We start from the raw sequence: 21201 nt of genomic DNA on the forward strand, positions 1-21201 counted from the left end.
GTATTTGCGCTTATTGCAAATAATTTAAGCTAATTTTAAAACTGAACTGTCTAGAGCAGTTATATGATCTCTTCAAAGATCCTATTAAGTTGTAAATAGGTTTGCTAAGATAACTTCCTCACTACCATTTTAGTGAATTCCTTTGATGATTTAATTTTGAAAAGAGCACTTACATAAATTTCCATAAGTGAATAATGTTTTGGCTAAGTGCAATAGATTATCCATTTATCGATAGTTTAGAAATATAATTAGCTGTAATTTAACAATTTAACAACGCAGTAGGGATAAACTCTATTTTACTTCACTCTAACAAAAGCCTATAATATCAAGAGAGTTTAAAATATGAATAGGAGTACGTACAACCGTCACTTAGTAGTAACGCCATAGACAGTTTTGTTTACTGGTATTATCGTGACATAAAACCAATGAGTGAATCACACCAGCTGCGAGAGGAGTAAGGGTATAAAAATAGAAGCAATTGGCCAAGATTTTCCTAGAAAAAAATAGAAGAACAATATTAAGGTATTCTCACTTATATTTGTTAATAAGGAAATGACAGAATCGCAAGAGTGAGGCATCAGAATGCAATGATGAAAGCAAAGATGTCACAAGGCCAACAAGACAGAAGGAGCAAGTCTTTGAATCAAGTACACGATGATCACAAGACAGAACACTGCTTTTTGTCACAGCTTTTAAGTTGCAAGGATAATGTATGGTGATCATATAGAGAGTCACTTTAACTTAGCTAATTCTTCATGGGAAACTCATTTTGGTTTGTCTCTTCATGAGTAATGAAACTGCCTCTAAATTTAGCTGTGCTGTGAAACTGAATCCCACTTATTAAATAATAAGTGGCATCTATCGGCAAATTTAGGAATGAGCATGTTAATATACTCACTCCTGTTAGATGACACATGACAATTCTGCATATTTTTTTTTAAAAAGATCAGCTGTTCATACAGATCAGGATGAGTTCATGTAGATGTTGGTTTAAGTGATAACTTTTTCTGTTTGCCACTGGTTTCTTAACTGTAAAATTCCAGTACATTTAAAAGACTTAGAAAGACCTCAGAAGAGATCTTAACGAGCAATAGGACATAATGCTGATGCTAATTTAAAGGAAAAATGGCTCTGTCATTACAGCTGTTAACTGCTGTGCTCAGACTCTCCACACTGTTGCTTCTCATTTAAACATAGAAATGACTGATGTCAGTAAAAATAGTTCTCACTGGTTAGCTGGCAATGGATGAACTTCCTAGTTGCTAGCCAAATATCAAAAGCTTGACGGATCATATTATTTCTGTTGCTAATAGGATAGCTTAGCTTTACAGCCCTGAAGTAAGAGTAGAATCAGAAGCTTATTGGAGTTGATTTAAAACAAAATTCTCATGGTTAGAGATAGAAATCAATCGTTCTCATGGTCAAGCTGACTCCACAGAGTCATAAGCAAGAGTACATGTAACAACAGGAAACAATGATAGGGAAAGTTTCCTTGTGCACTTTTTAGTGGCTCCACGAGAAGAATTAACCATCAACTTTGGAACTTCAGATAAACAGAAGATTGCTCTTGGGCTTAAGAATAAATATAAAATTTAAATTTGTACCTTCTCTGAAGGAACAATTAAATATAGACACATGACGCAATCTGAATTGATTCACAGTCTAGTAAAAGGTCTTGTGGTGCCTCTAGTTGCACAAGGACTGTCACTTACTATCTCTTTGTGCCTAAAAACCTGTTGTATAGGAAAAACATTCAGGGAGTGTGTGGGTTTATATCAAGCTCCAAGCTTTTATGCTAAATAATCACAAATTTGATTTAGTCACTTAATTGACCAGTCCAGGAAACGAATGAAAGGAATAAATGGATGTCGGGATGGTGGTCACAGTATCCAGCATCACCTGTTTGTGGATGATTTGCTCATAACGATTTTTCTGTATTCCTAGACAATAGGATTTTTTTTTTTTTTGAGTGAGCAAAACTATGAAATTCCACTATGGGTCATTTGTTTTTCGGTAGAATTTGCTGGCACTAGCATGCCGTAGAAGACTGGAGAGCCTCAGCTCTAAAGTTCATCTTTTCTCTTTCCTTTGCCTGACACATTATTCTCCTCCTCAGTATACATTCTTTTTCAAAACTTTCCTCCTCCTTGGCAGTAAGAGATTAACAGGGAACAGAAGACAGGCAACAATATAAAGCCTTGTTGAAGAAGAAATTACCTGACAATCGAAAGTCCAGATTCAATCCAGGTATTGGAACGAACGAAAGCAACTTCCTTAGCATGTCTGAATTTTTGTTTCTTTATCTACAAAGGTTGGAGTTAGAACTCATGCTCTTTTAGCTCTGTAATTTATTATTCTGAGTCTGTGAGAAAGGCAGAAATAAATCATCATGTATTACTGAAGCAATATTTGTTACAACAGAATGACAGTACTTTTGTTTTTGCTTCTTCATAGGAATTAATGTATGCTTTTCAGGACATAATTTCTATGTCCAGTTGAGGAAAAAAAGTTGGATATCAACCCCAAAATTTGGTAGACTCTGTGGAAAGCTTAACAAATCCTATTCTAATATATGCTCTCCATTCAAGATGCCTCATTTAACTAAATGTTTGCAAGTAACGGCTCTTTTCCTGGTAGAAATAGCAGTCAAAATCGTTTTGTTAAGGCGTGAAGTGCATCATTGTCATCGATCAAACACTTTATGTCCCAGGAGACTTACTGTGAGCTAAATATTAAACTCTGGGAATAAATTGTTGTTTTCAGTTAGCTTAGATGGCTGAAGTATAGATATATATGTATCAAGTACTGCAAAGGGTTGGAAATTTTGTCATACTTGTGAGCTAACAAGTTGGCCTGCCACAATTTCATAGTTGCTGGCTGACAAAAGACAGAAGTCTTCTGGTCAAAGAAAAACAACTTATTTTCATGGTATCAGCTGATGCCAAAGTATCTGTGTTTAAGCTTACACCCCAATCTACACAGAAAGATTTGAAGAGGGACAAATGTTACTCACAGCCGGTGTGGGTTACATTATTGGAGAAGAATGCTGAGTTTAGGGATAAATCGTTTATAATGGACAGGAAGTCTGACGGGCCTTTACCCCAGAAGAAGACATTTACTTATACACAACCAGCTTTTTGTTCCAGAGGGAGACACTATTTTCATCGTATAAAATTGTTCCCTATACAAACGTCCTCCAGAAAATAGTCCAGAACAAAAATTGTTCAGGTCCTCTACTAGTAAATTGTACAAAAATTCAAGAGACCTATGGAGAATTACTCCCAACAATATGTTAAATCATGCTGTTTAAGAATGCGTAATCATTAAGCTAACATTAAAGTAAAAACGATTTATTATATTGTAATAAAACTGTTACATTTTAGACTTCAATCACAACTGGAATTTGGGACAACAGTGAGATAGAAAATAAAGCAAACCAAGGGCACCTGGGTGGCTCGGCTCAGTCAGTTAAGCATCCGACTTCAGCTCAAGTCATGATCTTGTAGTTGATGAGTTTGAGCCCCATGTTGGACTCTGTGCTGACAGCTCGGAGTCTGGAGACTGCTTCAGATTCTGTGGCTCCCGTTCTCTCTGCCACTCTCCCGCTCCCGCTCATGCTCTGGCTCTGTGTCTCTCTCTCTCTCTCTCAAAAATAATTAAACATTAAATTTTAAAATTAAAAAAAAATAAGGCAAACCATAATATCATTTCAACCCAATAATTCTTTTTTGTAATTTATTTTTATTTTTCATCATAAGTGTCCTCTTTAATCACCATTATCTATTTCACTCATCCCCCACTCACCTCCCCTCTGGTAATGCCAGTTCTCTATACATAAGAGTCTGTTTCTCAGCTCGCCCCCCCCGCTTTTTCCTTTTTTCTTTTGTTTCTTAAATTCCACATATAAGTGAGATTATATGATTCTGTTTTTCTCTGACTTATTTTGACTTAGTATTATTCTCTAGCTCTGTGTCTTTGCAAATGGCAAGATTTCATTCTTTTTATGGCTGAGTAATATTTCATTATATACACACACACACACACACACACACACACCCCTTCTTCTTTATTCATCTTTTAGTGGACATGTGGGCTGCTTCCATGTCTTGGCTATTGTAAATAATGAGGCAGTAAAGAGAGGGGTGCGTGTCTCCCTATGACTTAGTGTTTTTGTATTGGGGGGTAAATACCCGGTAGTGTAATTACTGGATTGTAGGAACCTCCATACTATTTTCCATAGTGGCTACGCCAGTTTGCATTCTCACTAACAGTGCAGGAGGGTTCCTTTCTTTCCACATGCTCAACAACACATGTTGTTTTTTGTGGTTTTTATTTCAGTCATTCTGACAGGTATGAGGTGATCTCTCACTGTAGTTTTGATGTGCATTTCCCTGATGATGAGTGATGTTGACCATCTTTTCATGTGTCTGTTGGTCACCTGGATGTATTCTTTGGAAAAATGTCTATTCATGTCTTCTCCCCACTTTTTAATTGTATTATTTGGTTTTTTGGGGGTGCTGAGTTGTACCAGTTCCTGAGATATTTTGGATACTATTCCTTTATCAGATATGTCATTTGCAAATATCTTCTCCCATTCAGTAGGTTGCCTTTTAGTTTTGTGGATTAGTTTCCTTTGCTGTGTAGGAACTTTTCATTTTGATGTAGTCCCCACAGTTTATTTTTGCTTTGATTTTCTTTGCCTCGGGAGACATAGTTAGAAAGTGTGGGTCCAGCCAAAGTCCACGAAATTACTGCCTGTGATATCTCAAAGAATTTTATCCTTTCAAGTCTCGAATTTAGGTCTTTAATCCATTTTATTTTTGTATATGGCTAATGAAAGGGATCAGCTTCATTCTTTTGCTGGTAGCTGTCCAGTTTTCCCAACACCATTTATTGAAGAGACTATCTTTTCCCATTGTGTATTCATTCCTCCACTGTTGAAGATTACCTGTCATATAATTGTGGTTTGATTTCTGGACTTGCTTTTCTATTCTATCGATCTGTGTGTCTCTTTTATGCCAATGCCATACTGTTTTAATTACTACCACTTTGTAATATAAATTGAAACCTGGAATTGTGACACCTCCAATTTTGTTTTTCTTTCAAGATTGCTTTGACTATTTGGATTCCATACAAATGTTAGGATTGCTCTAGTTCTGTGGGAAAAAAAAAATTGGTATTTTGGTAGGGATTGCATTAAATCTGTAGATTGCTTTGGGTAGTATATACACGCTAACAACATTTGTTCTTGCAACCCATGAGCATGAAATGTCTTTACTTTGTGTTGTCTTGAATTTCTTTCATCAGTTTTCACAGTACTTTATAGTTTTCACAGTACTAGTCTTTCATTTTTTTGGTTAAGTTTATTCCTAGGTATTTTCTTGTTTTTGGTGCAATTGTAAATGGACTGCTTTCTTAATTCCACTTGTGCTGCTTAATTATTAGCGTATAAGAATGCAACAGATTTCTGTACATTGATTTTGTATATTACCATCAATTCTTTATAGAAAACATACTTTGTTAAAGGCTGTTTTCAAGGTCATCACAATTCTCCATTTTGCTGAAGTCATTAGTCAATCCTAAAGCCTTCTCTTCACCACTCTGCAGCGTTGACAAGTTGGCTACTTCTCAGCCTTGAAGCACTTCTGTCTATGATTTCTAGATGCCGCAGTGTCTTGGTTTTTCTTCTTCCAAATTCTTAGCTCCTTTCTAGGCTACTTTGCTAAACTTTACTCATGTGATAAAACTGTACATTTCAGTATGCCCTTGGTTAAAGTTTTAGCCCTCTTCTCCATCAAACTTTTTTCTGGGTGATCTCACCCAGGTCCCTAACTGCAAATCGAATCCATATTCTAATTACCCAAATTATGTTTCCAGCTGAAAACTCTGTCCAGATATCCAGGCTCATATATCCAACTCTGTATTCATATTTCTACCATGGAACTGGCCTATGTAACTCAACATATGCAAAAAAAGAACTCTGGATCTCCCCCAGCCCCACAAGATCAGTTTCTTCTTGAGAATTCCCCACACATATCAGCTCATTTGCTTGGGCCTCAAACTTAGACGTTATGTTTGATTTTTCTCTTTTCCTAATTCTTGACAAGCACTTCATTAACGGGTCGTGTCAGCATAAACCCAGCATAAACCTGGCATCTGACTCTTTCTCACCACCTCTTGTCCTAGCTGTTGCCATTTCTTGCCTGTTGTACTAGATTACCTTCTTAAATGTTTTTACCCTTCAGTGTAGTTTATTCTTATATGGCAACTAGAATGACCATTTTAAGATGACTTAAAATTTTCCCAGGTTTAACCTCTTGCAATGACTTCCACTTTCGAATAGAAGTGAAACCACCCCTTACAGGGGCCTCTGAGCACCTCAGCTGTAGTGCTCATTTCTTGGCCCTCTCTTCTTGCCACTGTCCCAACTAGTCTCTCAACTTCGGTCAGACGGTCTTTCTCATGCACCTGAAGCACATCACACTTTTCCCCATCTTGGGTGTATTTCACTCACTATTCACTTTGCCTTGCATAGCCTTCCCCCAGATTTCTGCATGGTTGTGTCTTTGTCATCAGTCACATCTTAGCTCAATTTTATCTCAACAAGATTTCTCGGAGCTCCCACTCCTTCGAAACCAGTCACTCACATAGCAGACACTTCCAGCTGCTTATTATACAGCCATTTTTCTTTGATGACAGAACCTTGATTTGATTCATATCACCTAGAAGAACGGAGTTTTCAAGGGAAACCGGTCCTTCCTACCTCCAAGGAATGAGTCTTGGTTATTTTAAGGCAATAATGGTCATCCCGAACTATTGCCAATTGACCCGTTTAGGCATAAATCTGTCATACAATTCAGAGGATGCCTTGGGTAGGCGGCAAGACTTGGCAGTTCTAGAAAACTATATCTCTTAAAAGGAATGCTCCCTTTACTACCCCAGGGTATCTGACACCTGAGACACCCTCAGCTGTTACAGAATTCCTGAAGATATCCAGGCAAAAAGGACTCACCAATGCACATAAAAATGGCAAATAATGAAGAATTTCTGTAAATGATGAGGTAGCTGAGCTCCTGAATTAATCATCCAGGTGCTTTTCTAGCTCCGCCTTTGTTATGTGAGATATTCAATGTCCTTACCAAAAATTTATTTTTTCCTTATAATTTTAGACAGGAAGCATCCTCACTGCTACATTAGATATCCCATTATCTTATATTTTTTTCTTCCTCGCACTTTCCCTAATGAGGCCAGGGACCACATCTGTCTTGTTCACCCCTATATATTTAGCACCAGGATAGTGCCTTGACCATAGTAGGGATTCAGTAAATATTTTTAAATTAGTGACTAAATTAATGAAACAAAACCAGTGTCTGGTGGAGTTCATAAAGTATTGAAGAGAATAAAGAAATTGTCATACACCTTAACACATGTAATAGTTATAATACCCTTGAAACATGTTAGTTTGCTATGCTCTTTTATCTTTCTATGCTATGTAATCTTCTACCAATCAGCTATTGTATGCGGGTGTGTGCGTGTTGGGGTAGAATTAAAGCTGTTAAAGAAAAAGAAATAGCTCTTCGGCTTTGAAGAAGAAAAGCAGGACTTGGGGGATGTCTTGCAAAGCAATTGTCTAAATTCCAGGTGATGCAGAAAAGAAAAGGATTTTCTAAATTCTGTAAACTTCCGTTAGCATACTAAGATGTCAGCCCTCCCAGCTGGAGTGCTCAGATCTGCAGTGAGGTCTGAGAAACACCGAGAAAATGAGTCTTGGCACTTTGTGGAAGAAGGCTAGAGAAGTTTCCAGACTAGAGAGAAGAGAGAAATTGTAAGGAAAGGGAAACATACCTTTCCCTTCCCCATGAGATGTGTGAATTTGAAGAACATTGTGGAAGTATTGAGCTTCTATCAGAGGAGACTAAAAATACTTGAGGTTAATAGATCACTTGCCTGGATTGACCATGGAAGAAGCTGAAAGATGATTGGAGAATTCATTGTGATCCTTGCCAAGCCCCAAAGGAAAGAGATGTCTAGATGGAAGAGCACCGGGGAATGGAATAGTGGTGTGACCAGTAGAGACCGGGAAGTCTTTTACCTGGAAGTACAAATGCCTGGAATGAAGAGCTTCAGGGAGTGTCATTAGGATGCTTCAAAGAGTCAGAGCCCATTTCGGTAGGGAAATCATGAGAGCAACCACAACACAGTGGAAGCCAATAAGGATCTAGGAGACAGTGTGTACATCTGAATAGATGTAGGTTACTTCTTTGTCTCAAATGTGTATCTCTAGTCCAAACTTCACCTTTGAATTCTAACAAGCTTGACCCCCTTGTCTGCTCAACATTTCCACTTGCGTGACAAATTAAACTCTTAAAATTAGCATACTCTCCCCAAATTAGCATACTGAAAACAGAAATCTTAGGTTTCTTACCCCAAGTCCGCTCCTCTTTCTGATTTTTCCATCTCAATAAATGTTCACTCTCCCCAGTTGCTGAGTTTAAAATCTTGAACCTCAGCCTTGACATCATTCGGAAACTAATACTCCGTTTCAAATCCATCAACACGTTTGGCCGTCTGTGAGTTCAAAATACAATTAAAATCTGGTTACTTTCCATCCATTTCTGCTAGCACCGCATTACCCTAAGCCAGTGTCATTTCTTGAATGGGCATTTGTGATAGTTTCTTAACCAGTCTCCCTTATTCTAGTTTTACCAACTTCAAATCTGTTTTGCGTGCGTGCACACACATGTCAGTATGATACTTATAAGATAAAAGTCCGATTATGTCTGTCTGCTGCTTAAATCCTACAAATGGTTTTACCCTGCAACAACAATAACATCCAGACCTCTCACTGTGGCCTAGAAGGCTCCAGTTCACGTGGTCCCTAGGTACCTGTCTCATGTATTCGCTAGCTACTGCTGACTCTTCTATAGTCTCCTTGGCCTGATGATTAGTCCTCTGCCAAGACAAGGAGCATGTGCATCAAGGCCCATGGAAAGTTTTCCCCCCTGATGTTCCTGTAGCTTGCTCCTTGCCTTCGTTATTATGTCTTCGATCAAATGTTCAGACATCAGCAAACTTGTTGATGACTCCTCTCAAAGGAGGATGAATATATACCTTTCCTGTCCTAAAGCGAAATCACTTTTTTTTTTTACAGTTTTTTTTCACTGTAGTGAAATCACATTGTAGTATGTTGATTACAAGTTGCAAATCCTATTTAAAAAAAAAGGGTAAGAGAAAATTTGGATAGTGAAAGCACATTCTTTAAAATATACCAATCAAAATATACAAATATACAAATCAAAATATACAATATTTGTATATACAATATACAAATCAAAATAGAGTTCAAATGAAAGAGAAGTCATTTCCAATGGATGAAATCAGAAAAAAAAGAAAAACCAACTTATTCACTAGGTGGTATTTAAGATAGATCTTGAAGAATATATATAGATTCTTAAGACACAGTCAGTACCTGAAAGCTAATTAGATTCGAGCTATCGATTCCAGACACGATGAGAAGTTACTATGTGTCCAGCTTGTAGGATACTGGATTCTCTTATCAAAGGACAGGTTTATACTGCAGTCGCAAAATAAGGAATGGCAAAGTGACAAAGCAAAAATTCTGAGTTACCAAGGTGAGAACATGGGTATCTAGAAGCAAGCCTTTTCTTGGTTTATAGGACTCCGGTGCCTAGAATGTGACAGGTGTTCGTATGTAAGAAAATGTAACAACCAAGTTTATCGGTTTACACAGAAAAAGAACAGATTTGAAGCTGTTTTTAGGCTGCCTTGCTCAGTTTCTAGACTTTGCCAACATTATCCCTACCGGGGAGCAGGCTGGTTTCCAGGACCCAAAGTTGTCTGGACCTAGAGATAGGGACTAAGTGTCTTGGTCTGGTTAGGCTGTGCTATGGAACGAATTATGTCCTCCCAAAAGTCTTATGTTGAAGCCTGAACTAGCCCTGTGGCTCTATTAGAAGTAGAATCTTTAAGGAAGTGAATAAGGTTAAATAAATTTGTGGGGGTGGGACCCTAATCTAGTAGGGCTGCTATCTTGATATGGAGAGACACCAGCTCTCTCTCCTCCTTGTAAAGACCTAGGAAGAATTTGGCTCTCCACAAGCTTGGAGTAGAGTTCTCATCAGAACCCTCATATGTTGGCTCCCTGTTCCCAGATTTTTCTAGCCTCCAGAACTGTAACAAAGTAAATTTCTATTGTTTAAGCCACCCAGTCTATGGTATTTTCTCACAGCAGCCTAAAGTGACTAACACACTACAATAAGCAGAAGTCTACAATTTCATGATTGTAAATGAAATGACCGGGCAAGAGTCAAATAAGAATTTGAGTGTTAATACATTTGAAATTTCCCAGATAATAGAGACAAGGCAGTTTGAGAGACTGTGGACCACCTAAATGGCATTTCTTCCTGACGTCTTCCTTCCTTCTGAATGTGCCTCTCCATTGCAGATGGATGGCTCTACTGTGCCAGCCTGATCACTGATCATGGCATTGGCTTGCTCTTCAGTAATGGCGATCATCTATGGAATAAAGTTCCTACCTATCCTGGCAAGCAAAGCCTTTCATGATCTGACTCCCATGTTACACTTTTGATTCATTTCCTGCCACTAACACTAACACCTTAATTTTTGGCCTAAAGGAACTGTATCAAATTTCATGTATTATCATGCCATTTTCACAGCTTTAAGCTTAACTCTCTGCCTGGGAAGCCCTCTTTCTTCCCCAACACTTCACATCCATTTTTAAGACAATTATCCATTCTTCAAGTCTTGGCTACAATCTTGTCTTCTTTCCTGATCCCAGAATTATTCTGTTCTACATACTCCCATTATGTCTTGAAAATTTATCTATTATATAAAATCAGTCGCCATAGCTATTGCGTATGTTTCCCTGTAGTGGACTTAATTCAGAGTTACTCACTTGGCCTGGAAAATTCTCCTTATCTTCTTGTGCTTCTCTGTTTTGCAAGTGTAATTCCTGTTTATTATCAGTCCCTGGCCTAAAATTCTTCTTGGAAAACATTCCCAGTCTTTTTAACTGAGCTGTAAATACCCCTTCTCACTCCCATTTTCCCTTGATGATATTGTACTTATTTCCTATTTTCTTTACTCTAGAATAATGAATAAATGTCTTCTCTCTGCTAAAACTATACTGTCCACATGCAGTGATGATGCAGAGGCCACCAACCACATGTGATTCATGAACCCTTGAAAAGTGGTTGGCTAGTCCACATTGAGTTGTGCTGTAATTGTAAAATATTGCACCAGATTTTAAAATAAATATTCCCCCAAAATTATACACAGTATCACAATAAAACTTTGTATACGGATTACATGTTGAAATGATAATATCTTGGATATATTGAGAGAAAAATTATTAAAATTCACTTTTTTGTTTTTTACTCCCTCTAACCTTGCCACGAAACAATTAAGGTTTTTTTGTATGTGCCACATATTATATATCTTCTAGATAGCGCTAGATCATGGTCTTCAAACATAGAGAAAACATATTTTACTGATTTTTTTCTTCATATCCTTGTATGGCTCAAAACTGTATTGAATGAATAACTAATGAATGGAAAATAATCATTAGAAAAATAGCAGTGTCACTTAAGTAGCAGCAAGCAAAGAAGTTTACCCAGGTTGTATGTTCCTAACTTACCTGATTTTAGATCCATCATACAAATATTCTTTATGGTATTATTATAATATAGAAAAAATCAGAGAAAAAGGAACCAGCTTGAAAACCTTCTGATGGTAAAGTTCTGACTCTAAAATGTACATCCTGACTTTCATATATACTTTAAAAATTTTTTCATTTGAATCTGTGTTTGGGGGGCAATTCCGAATGTGCCTGTCATAGGCAGATGCTTCTGTTCTCTAAGACTAGAGACATAGGAATCAGTAGGTGGTAGTGCAGATGGCAAGGAGAGGGTGGGGTGACATTTCAAACTGTGGGCGGGACTAATGCAAATTTGGCAGCCCAAATGGAATTTTTGTGGGCCTGATAATTTTTGCAAGACTTCTTGCTTCCCAAGCAGTCGTTGTCTACCCTCCAAGTCCCCCACCATATATATATGTACACAGACACATACACACACACACTCATCTTAACTTTCTCCATTGGAAGTCTTTTATTTTGTAGTTAGGAAAGAACAAAAGAGTCCTTCTCAAAATTGTGCTTATGGGACCAAAGTCTATACTTGTAATATTGGAAACCACAGGAATTTTTCTTAAAAAGGACTTTAAATATAGATCAATAAATTTGTTTTTCATTATCCATTTAGTCATTAGAAACATGCATACTGTGTAGTTATTAACAGAATATTCAATAATCAAAAATCGTTTCATCTGATTTTTTTTTTAAGCTTTTGTCATTGGATTTACAGAGCTGTAGAATGAAAACTTCCTAAGATAAGTCAGCCTCCACACTGAGCTTTGCTGGCATGACTCAATGCCATTTCCAAAAACACAAGGTGGAAGAATTTTATCTCTGTATCCTTGATCCCCAACCTTTCTGTAGAGAACACCCTCCAGCTTGTCAACGTGTTCATATAGCAGTGATATGTTCCCCACCCTCTAGCCACAACAGCCCACTGAATTATATTCTTTTTTATCTTTTATGTGCTTGATCATGGGGTAGCCAATTATGTTAGTGAAAAATTTAACTTTTTGCAAACTACTCTTTCCAATATTCTCATCTACCAAATTTGTAAAAATATTGGAAGTTTCAAAGGTAAAACTGTCAATTGACTATGATAAAAATGATGCTTGCCTTTTGGCCCCACAGAATGCTATAAACCCTTATATTCTGAATTCCAGGTCATTCTCCTTTTAAGTTTTTGCTGTAGCAGGAAGAAAAAAAAGAGAGAGAGAAAGAGAGAGATACTGTCAAGTGTAAGCGAGGCTCTGGAGTAACCCATATTCTTATGCATTGTTAGTCGGGATGGTGGTTCCTATGAAAACAATTTGGCATTATGTAGTAAAATTGTGCATACCTCACTATCCAAGAGCTCATTATTAGGGTCACGTCCTAAAGAAATTCTCAAACATACGAACCCAGAAATAGGTACAAGAATGTTCACAGGAACACGGTCGATGACAGCAGAGAATTAGGAACTACACAAAGCCCTCTGGACAATGAAATGGTTCAGATAATTGTAGTAAATTTATACCATGGAATGCTCACCAGCAATAAAAATGATCTGTAGCTAAAATGAGCATGAGTGTATCTTAGAGTCATGAAGTTGAGAAGAAAAATAAAACATGAAGGACTACATACAGTAAAATCCCATTTGTATATAGGCTTGATTCCTGCAACATTAAACAATACATTGATTAAATTACATTGAGATAAACATGTTTATACATAAGGTCGCAACAAACAGAAAGTTCAAGATACTAGTGAATTTATAGTGAACAGAATGGAGAGTGGTACAACCAGGGCACGGTAAGCAAGGGCTTCCAGGGTATCTTGGGAATGTTTTATTTTCCAACTCAAGTGGTAGGTATTGGAGTGTTTATTAATTGTATTTCATACAAGTAGAAGTTAGTACATTTCATTAAAACTTACAGTTATGAATATTTTGTGTATGTCAAATATTAAATGTAAAATAATTTGAAGCATAGAGTTATAAAGGAAAGCAGGGAGGGAGGGAAAAAAAATGGAAAAGCAAAGGGAGAAAATAACATCTAAGAAAGAGAGAATAAAATAGTTAACCAGTCTGTGTGAGCAAAACAGAAATCCCAAAGGGAAAGTCCTAATAAACAAAGAAATGTTGGTTATGATGATATATTAACAATAACATTGAAATAACTGATGATAACGTAGTATCTAATGTTTATGCAATAGTGATTTTCCAGACAATATTCTCAGTTGATACATTAACTGATCTGACAATTATAGTAACTTCAAGGTAGAGGCTCTACTACTATTTTCATTTTTAACATTATTAAACTGAAGTAAATACAATCCCAGTAAACTTGAAAAAGTCACAAGTTTGGTAAGTGGCAGAGTGGGGATGTTAATCCCATTACAGACAGGCTGATTTCTTAATGCTCCAAGAATCATGGTGCCCAGATAATGAGTAAGTGTTAGGCTTGAAGCCTATCTGGCAAAGTCTCCATGAACTTCCCTGTCTTTTCTAAGATACATCTAGGTCATTTATGGGAATTTTGCTGATTCTCATGGAAATCAGGCAAACTGTTTCAGGAGCTAGAAGATTAAAATCTGAGCTTCTATCTTTACCTTTCAAGAAATTCTACAATTTCCTGCCTCTTCTCAAGACTGGTCATCCTTCATGAGATATGGAGTTTGGAATCTGTAGCAGAGACATTAGGTCATTTTTATTAAATGCATTTTCATGCATTACTGTATCTTCCTCTATTTCAATCCTTCGTTTTCTTCCAGAGAAATAGTAAGTCTTATATAATGCATAGGATTTTTTTGTGGTACATAATCTTTGATTAAAGAACAAAATTGGAGGGGCGCCTGGGCGGCTCAGTTGGTTGAGCGGCTGACTTTGGTCAGGTCAGGATTTCGTGATTTGTGATTTTGAGCCCCACGTGGGGCTCTGTGCTGACAGCTCAGAGCCTGGAACCTGCTTCAGATTCTGTGTCTCCCTCTCTCTCTACCCCTCTCCTGCTCACGCTCTGTCTTTCTCTGTCTCTCAATAATAAATAAACATCCATTTTTTTAAATTAAAGAACAAAATTGGCTAATACATTCCGTATTTTCTGCCTAGTCTTCGTTGAAACCCACTGAGGACATTGCCAGGTGTAGAGTTTTATACACGGACACCATCACAAATGGTTACAAACAGGGAAAGATGGTAAGATTCTGTATGTTTTTCAGAAATGTTAGTAAATATTATAACCATCTCTTAATTTCTTCCATTATTGTGATGACTTGATTCCGTGGAATGACATAGGCTTATTAATATTTTATCACTGTAGTTAGTAGAAGTCATCATAAAATTATATGTGACTCATCAAGATGGAAAAATAAAGCTCAGAATAATCATCAAAAGAGAGTCACCTTCCCTTTATTCCCCTACCCTGTGGTTTCACAACCTGACATAACAGTGATTACATCCTTTCCAGCCCAACTTGCTATGGAACCCAAATCCACCCCCCACCTTAGTCTATACTGTAAGTATGATGAGGATGTGAAGAAAATCTAAAGAGTTTCCAGATCAAGATACAGTGAGAACACCACAGGCTTCGAAGTCAGTGAAGCCTGGCATTGTGCATTTCTAAAAAAGTTTCATAATCTTGTTTTCAATCTCAACAAATCATTTAAATTTAGCTTCAATTTGTATAAGGGGCGTTAGACCTCCTTCACATGGTAGTTGTGAAAGTTCAGTGAGCTGATATATATAAAACGTGCACCAGTGTCTGATGCTAGTGCTTAACAATTTTTAGTTTACTTAACTTCCATTAATCCATTAACCCAAGTAGATTTTTAAACCCATGATGACTATATGTAGCCTCAACAGTTCTTAAATCATATGGATGAAACCAAAATAATGGACACAATATCTTTTTGGGGAATGAGCCATATCAAATTCCCCTGGTCCTCATCTGGCAGCCTTCCATTCCCCTAGCTTTGATCATTGATAATTGATCATTGGACTCCGCCCAGCAATTTCAGCCTTCCCAGTATCCCTGGCTGGAGGCATTTTTACAAGATCTCACTCAACGCATAGAGACCAATGATCAAGTAATTCTTGCTGGTGGTAGTTCTCTGATCTTGTGCCTCAATTGTTGCAAATGTGCCTTGTCTTACTGTAAATACCTTTCGTTCCTAGATAACCAGATTTCTGGTCTCCCCTGTTTGTCACCCCTCTGCCCTCAATCTATTCTCCTCAGAGTTGCAAACATAAACTTTTAGTTGTGTTATATCTAATTCTCTCATCCCTCAGTTAAATCCTTCAGTGACTCTTCATAGCCCTAAGATAAAATCTAACCTCATTAGCATCTTGAGGATTCTATATGATTCTGGCTATTTCTTCCTTTTGTAACCTCATATGAAATTACTCCTCTTTTTTGTTTGCGTTTGTTTGTTTAACTAAAGTTGAACAGTCTTGGCTGGTGTTTAAGATTTCTTCCTTTAATGTGACAAACTCGTTCCTGCCTCTGGCCCTATTGTTTCATCAGGTTGTTTTCAAAATTTCCTCATTGTTTCCGATTTTTAGCTGTGTGACTATTACATGCTTAACTGTGAGTTTCTTTTTGTATTACTGATCGAATTGCACAGTGCTTCCTAAGTTCCTGATCTGACATTTTTTATCAGTTTTTAGAAATGCTCAACCGTTCTCTCTGGTTCTGCTCTGTTCTCTCTCCTTTCCTTGTGAGACTCCAATTACATGTGTGTTAGATCTTTTCCCTCTGTCTCACATGTCTGTACACCCTTTTCTGTATTTTTCTTTTTCTCCTCTCTCTCGTTAGTCTGGATAGTTTGCATAAATCTGTATTCCAATTCCCTAATCTTGTTTTCTGCATGTCCAATGTGCTGTTAAACACAACTATTTTTCAGTTCTAAAATTTCCATTGTATTCTTTTTTTATATAGCTTTCAATTCTCTGACAACATTTTCTACCCTTTCATTTATTTCTCGATAGTTTTCTCTTTTCTTGAACACTTTAAACATAATTATTTGATTGTCCTCGTCTGCTGTTCCCACTATTTGGATCCCTGTAGGTCTATTTTTATTTTCTTCAGTTTTCTAAATGTTTGATCCTGTGGTTCAGTCTTTTAGCATCTCTAAAATACCTGATGAAATGCTGGTCAGGGGGAGTGATAGAATCCCAAGCAGGCCCATGCTGTCAGCCTAGAGCCTGAGGGAGGGCTCAGGGCTCAAAATCACAAACAGTGACATCATGACCTGAGCTGAAATCAAGAGTTGGATGCTTCACCGACTGAGCCACCAAATGCCCCTGAACTTGCTTATAGTATATTATGCTTTTCATTTATAATCACACTTTCACTTTTTGTGATTTTATATTATTTGCTTACTGCCTTTCCCTAAAGACATTTTAAGGTCCAAAATTGTAGGGACCATTGTACTTTCTCCTCCTTCTCCTCCTCCCCCCTGCAGTGTTTTACAGTTTTTGTGTGTCCCTGACCTTTATCTCTGTCAGCTATTCACTTACTTAGTTCTCCAACTACTCAGCATTTTTGTGCTTGCTATATTCCTTCTCCTAGGATGTGGCATCATACTTCTAAAGCAGTGGTTTTCCATCTTGGCTGAGGACATAGTCCTAGTTAGCAAAACCTTTATAAGAAAAATTTTTAAGTACTGTTTTGAATATGATGAATATGTATTAGTAGCAAAGACAGCTAACTGTCTAACAAAATATGTAGCCCTCCTCCCATAGTATAAAATTGACTTTGGCAAGTCCATGCTTGGAAAAAAGACTGTATTTCCCCACCCCTTTGCTCCTAGACAGGGCCATATAATTAGTTCTCCCCACTGAAATATGAGCAGGAATTCTGTAAGTTGCTTTTATATCAAATCTTTTAAAAGGAAAGGCTACAGGGGCTCCTGGTTGGCTTAGTTAAATGTCTGTAGCTCTTGATTTCAGCTTAGGTCATGATCTCATGGTTCCTGAGACTGATCCCCGTGTTGGGTTCTGCACTCACAGTGTGGAACCTGCTTGAGATTCTCTGTCTCCCTCTCTCTTTGCCCCTCCCTCCGCTTGTTCCCTCTCCCTCTCGCTCTCTCTTCCTCTCCCTCTCTCAAAATAAATAAACTGCATTCTCCTCACTGCATCCTTTTTCAGGTGACAGAGTTTTAGGGAGCCTGAGGCCATGAGACTAAAGGAGACTGTGTTGCTAATAACATTGGGTGAAGCCTCCATGTTGTACTGTTAATAGATTAAAAAGTGATTGCCCATTTTGTTGAGCTACTGAAACATATGGGTGTATTTGTAACAACTGTTAACATTCCTAAACTAATACAGAAAGTGATTCCGTAAACTGGGTGGTACCAGAACAAAAACCTAAAATATGTGACTTTGGTTAATTGTCAGGAGGTGATCATCAAAGAAGTTGATATAATATGCTAGGAACATAGAGACTCATGTTCTGCAGTGTAAGAACATTTCATCAAATTGTTATTGTCAGAACTTTATAAGGATAGTGCCGGGGCAGCTAGGTGGCTCAGTCAGTTAAGAGTCCGACTTTGTCTCAGGTCATGATCTCCTAATCTGTGAGTTTCAGCCCCGCGCTGGGCTGTGTGTTGACAGCTCAGAGCCTGGAACCTGCTTCAAATTCTGTCTTCCTCTTTCTCTGCCCCTCTCCCACTTGTGTTCTGTCTCTCTGTCTCTCTCAAAAATGAACATGAAAAAAAAAAAAAAAAAGATACTGCATACCTCCAAAACTATAGCTCTATCTAAAACGATGAAAACAACAACAACAAAAACAAATAGGAGAAAAACACCATAATGAAGCTAGTGCACGTTGGATGTTTCTTACATGACTTCATGGAATTTTACAAGAAAGAAAAGGGATCATGCAAAACCAGGATGAAAAGTTCAGCCCTATGGCAAAGATTGGTTTAAGAGTCTCTTATTCCAAAGAAGTTTATGATTTCATATGGCACTAAGGAAACTGATCTTAGAAACAGACACAGGGAGGGAGGGAGAAAAAGAACTAAAGCAGTTTTGAGTATGAAGTCAAAGAAATAAGTTTTGAGTGTGGTTATTATAACTTGGTACTGATGGAAGTAATTAGATCAGAAGCCTCTAAATTTTAGAGAATTCTGTTGTTAAAAACCAAATCCAAACAAAACATGACCCTGTCCTGAAAAAAAGCCTACAGCTGTTCAAAGAAAGGTCTCTGTCCCCTCAAATTTATAATAACAGGAATTGTGATCCAAAATCTATTGCTGCTGTTACAAATTACCACAGACGCAGTGGCTTCAGACAACACAAATTTATGATCCTATAGTTCTGGAGGTCAGAGATTTAAAATGTGTCTCACTGGACTTAAATAACCATGTCAACGGAGCCGTGTTTCTTACTCTATGAGAGAACTTTTTTTTTCACCTTTCCTAGTATCTAGAGACCATTTTGTTCCCTAGATCATGTCCTCCTTCTGTCTTCAAAACCAGCAATGGCTAGATAAGTCTGTCTTGCTGTGTTATTCTGACATTGACTCTCCTGCCTCCCTTCTTCACAATCTTCTGATTGTATTGGGCCCACCCAGATAATCCAGGATAATCTCCCCATTTTAAGTTTAGGTAGCAACCTTAATTCTATCTGCAACCTTAATTCTCCCTTCCCTTGTAATATAACATATACGTGGGTTTTAGGGACCAAAATGTAAACCTTTGGAGGGGGGGATATGCTTCTTACCCCATATGGAGTGGTGGGTATACTCCTTACTGTTGATTTCAGAAACAGTCATGAAGGATAATGCACTGGGTTAGATGCAGCAGCCATTGAAAATAACAGATAAGGAAGTACATTTCAGAGTCAGAAATCAGCACCTTGTCATGAAACATCTTTAATCGTACATGTGCTTCACCATGTCTACTCAGCAGGATTTTGTCATTGCTGAGAAACAGTAACTGTTGTGTGTATATTATTCTTGATTTTGCAAATGAGAATTTTTTGTAACAGTAACCTCTATACTGTTGGTGTGTGGTAATGGGGGTAGCCAGGAACTTGTTCTTTTGGGGTTGTTGTGTCATGGGGAACCAAATTTGAATGAATTAGAGAGAATTGTGAACTATGTAGAGTTCCTTGACATGGGGTTGGATTACGGGAAAGGACAGGAATTTAGCTTACAAGACAGAAGGTTCTGTATGTGGAAAGAAGGAAGCACAGACATTTGATGGTCAGGGGATGTATAGGCTGCGGCCAAGACCACTAACTTGCTACCAGAATTTGTGCTCTAGCTTCAGTAGTGTTTATGGGAAGTTACTACCCAGACAGGGACCTCATTTGTCAACCTCCACTTGCATCCAGGTGGGGCCATTTGGCTAGTTAACTACCAAGGAACGAGAGTAGAAGTGATATCGTTCAAGTTAAGAAGTGGAGATTTCTTGTTAGGTGTCCTTTCTCCTTTTCTGATTTCAAGACTCCACGGCCTTGGAGACAGAGGAGCCATGAGAAGGAAAGAACCAGGCTCCTTGAATCACCACTAAGAGAAATCTGCTTGGTGACAATCCAGCCTGCATTGGAGTACTCAATGAGCAAAGAAATACATTTCTTCTATGTTAAATCTTTAAAATATAAGGTATTATTTGTCACATAAATCACTGTTTCCCTAATATAGTAGTTCCCTGACTAAGCAGTCAGGGGTTAAAAAAGCCCTTAATTTTATAAAACAAAAAAATTAACTTTAGGATAGGTTCATCATTTCCCTATTAAAACACCAAAACTTATAAAAGGCATAGCATGAGTACATAAATAATTAGTTCTGTGACTGTTTTAATCAATGCTGAAATTTGTGACTATTTAGGTACAAAAATGCTGAAAAAAACAAAAAAGTCCTGTTGAATATTCCTTTCAAAATAAGGACAAGATAAAGCACATTGTTTGATATAATTTAGCATAATCCTCAATTTTTATTTTTAAGGGTCCTGATTATGTTAGGGTGTATGTGAATATATATGCCTTATATATATGTAATAATTTTTGTGTTAAGGAGAAAAAAAATATGTATGACTATTAACTACAGTTGCTGTTTTATACAAAAAGGGTACAAATAGAGCCAAATTTTATAGGTAATAACACTTGCAAAGGTTGAGCATATCATGACAGGAACTAACCTATTTAGTTCTGTAAATTGTTAGCTTAGCCATAACATTTCAGGACTTTGACTCCCTTTACGGTATCAAGGTAGTTTAGTAATGTTTCTTATATTTTAATTTAAACTCAGGAATTAGCCTTCTCCATCACATAAACTGATACTGAGTGGCATAGCAAATTATCAAATAGCTACAATTACAACACAGTATTTCTTATAAGTTAAAACAGTACCTAGCTTTGGAAATGTTTTTCAAGAGTCATTATGCTTACAAAATTATAATTTAAACTCCTAAACCTTATGGTAACCTAAACCGTGTCCCCACCAGAGCTAATCTCTGTGCTAGTGCTGTTTATTCATATTGACGTAATAGAAATACAGAAGAAAATATCTGTCTCCGGATGATACAGATTTCCTTGGAAGACTCAG

This window comes from Acinonyx jubatus, chromosome A2 (genome assembly GCF_027475565.1).
Source record: "Acinonyx jubatus isolate Ajub_Pintada_27869175 chromosome A2, VMU_Ajub_asm_v1.0, whole genome shotgun sequence".
NCBI classification, from domain to species: Eukaryota; Metazoa; Chordata; class Mammalia; order Carnivora; family Felidae; genus Acinonyx; species Acinonyx jubatus.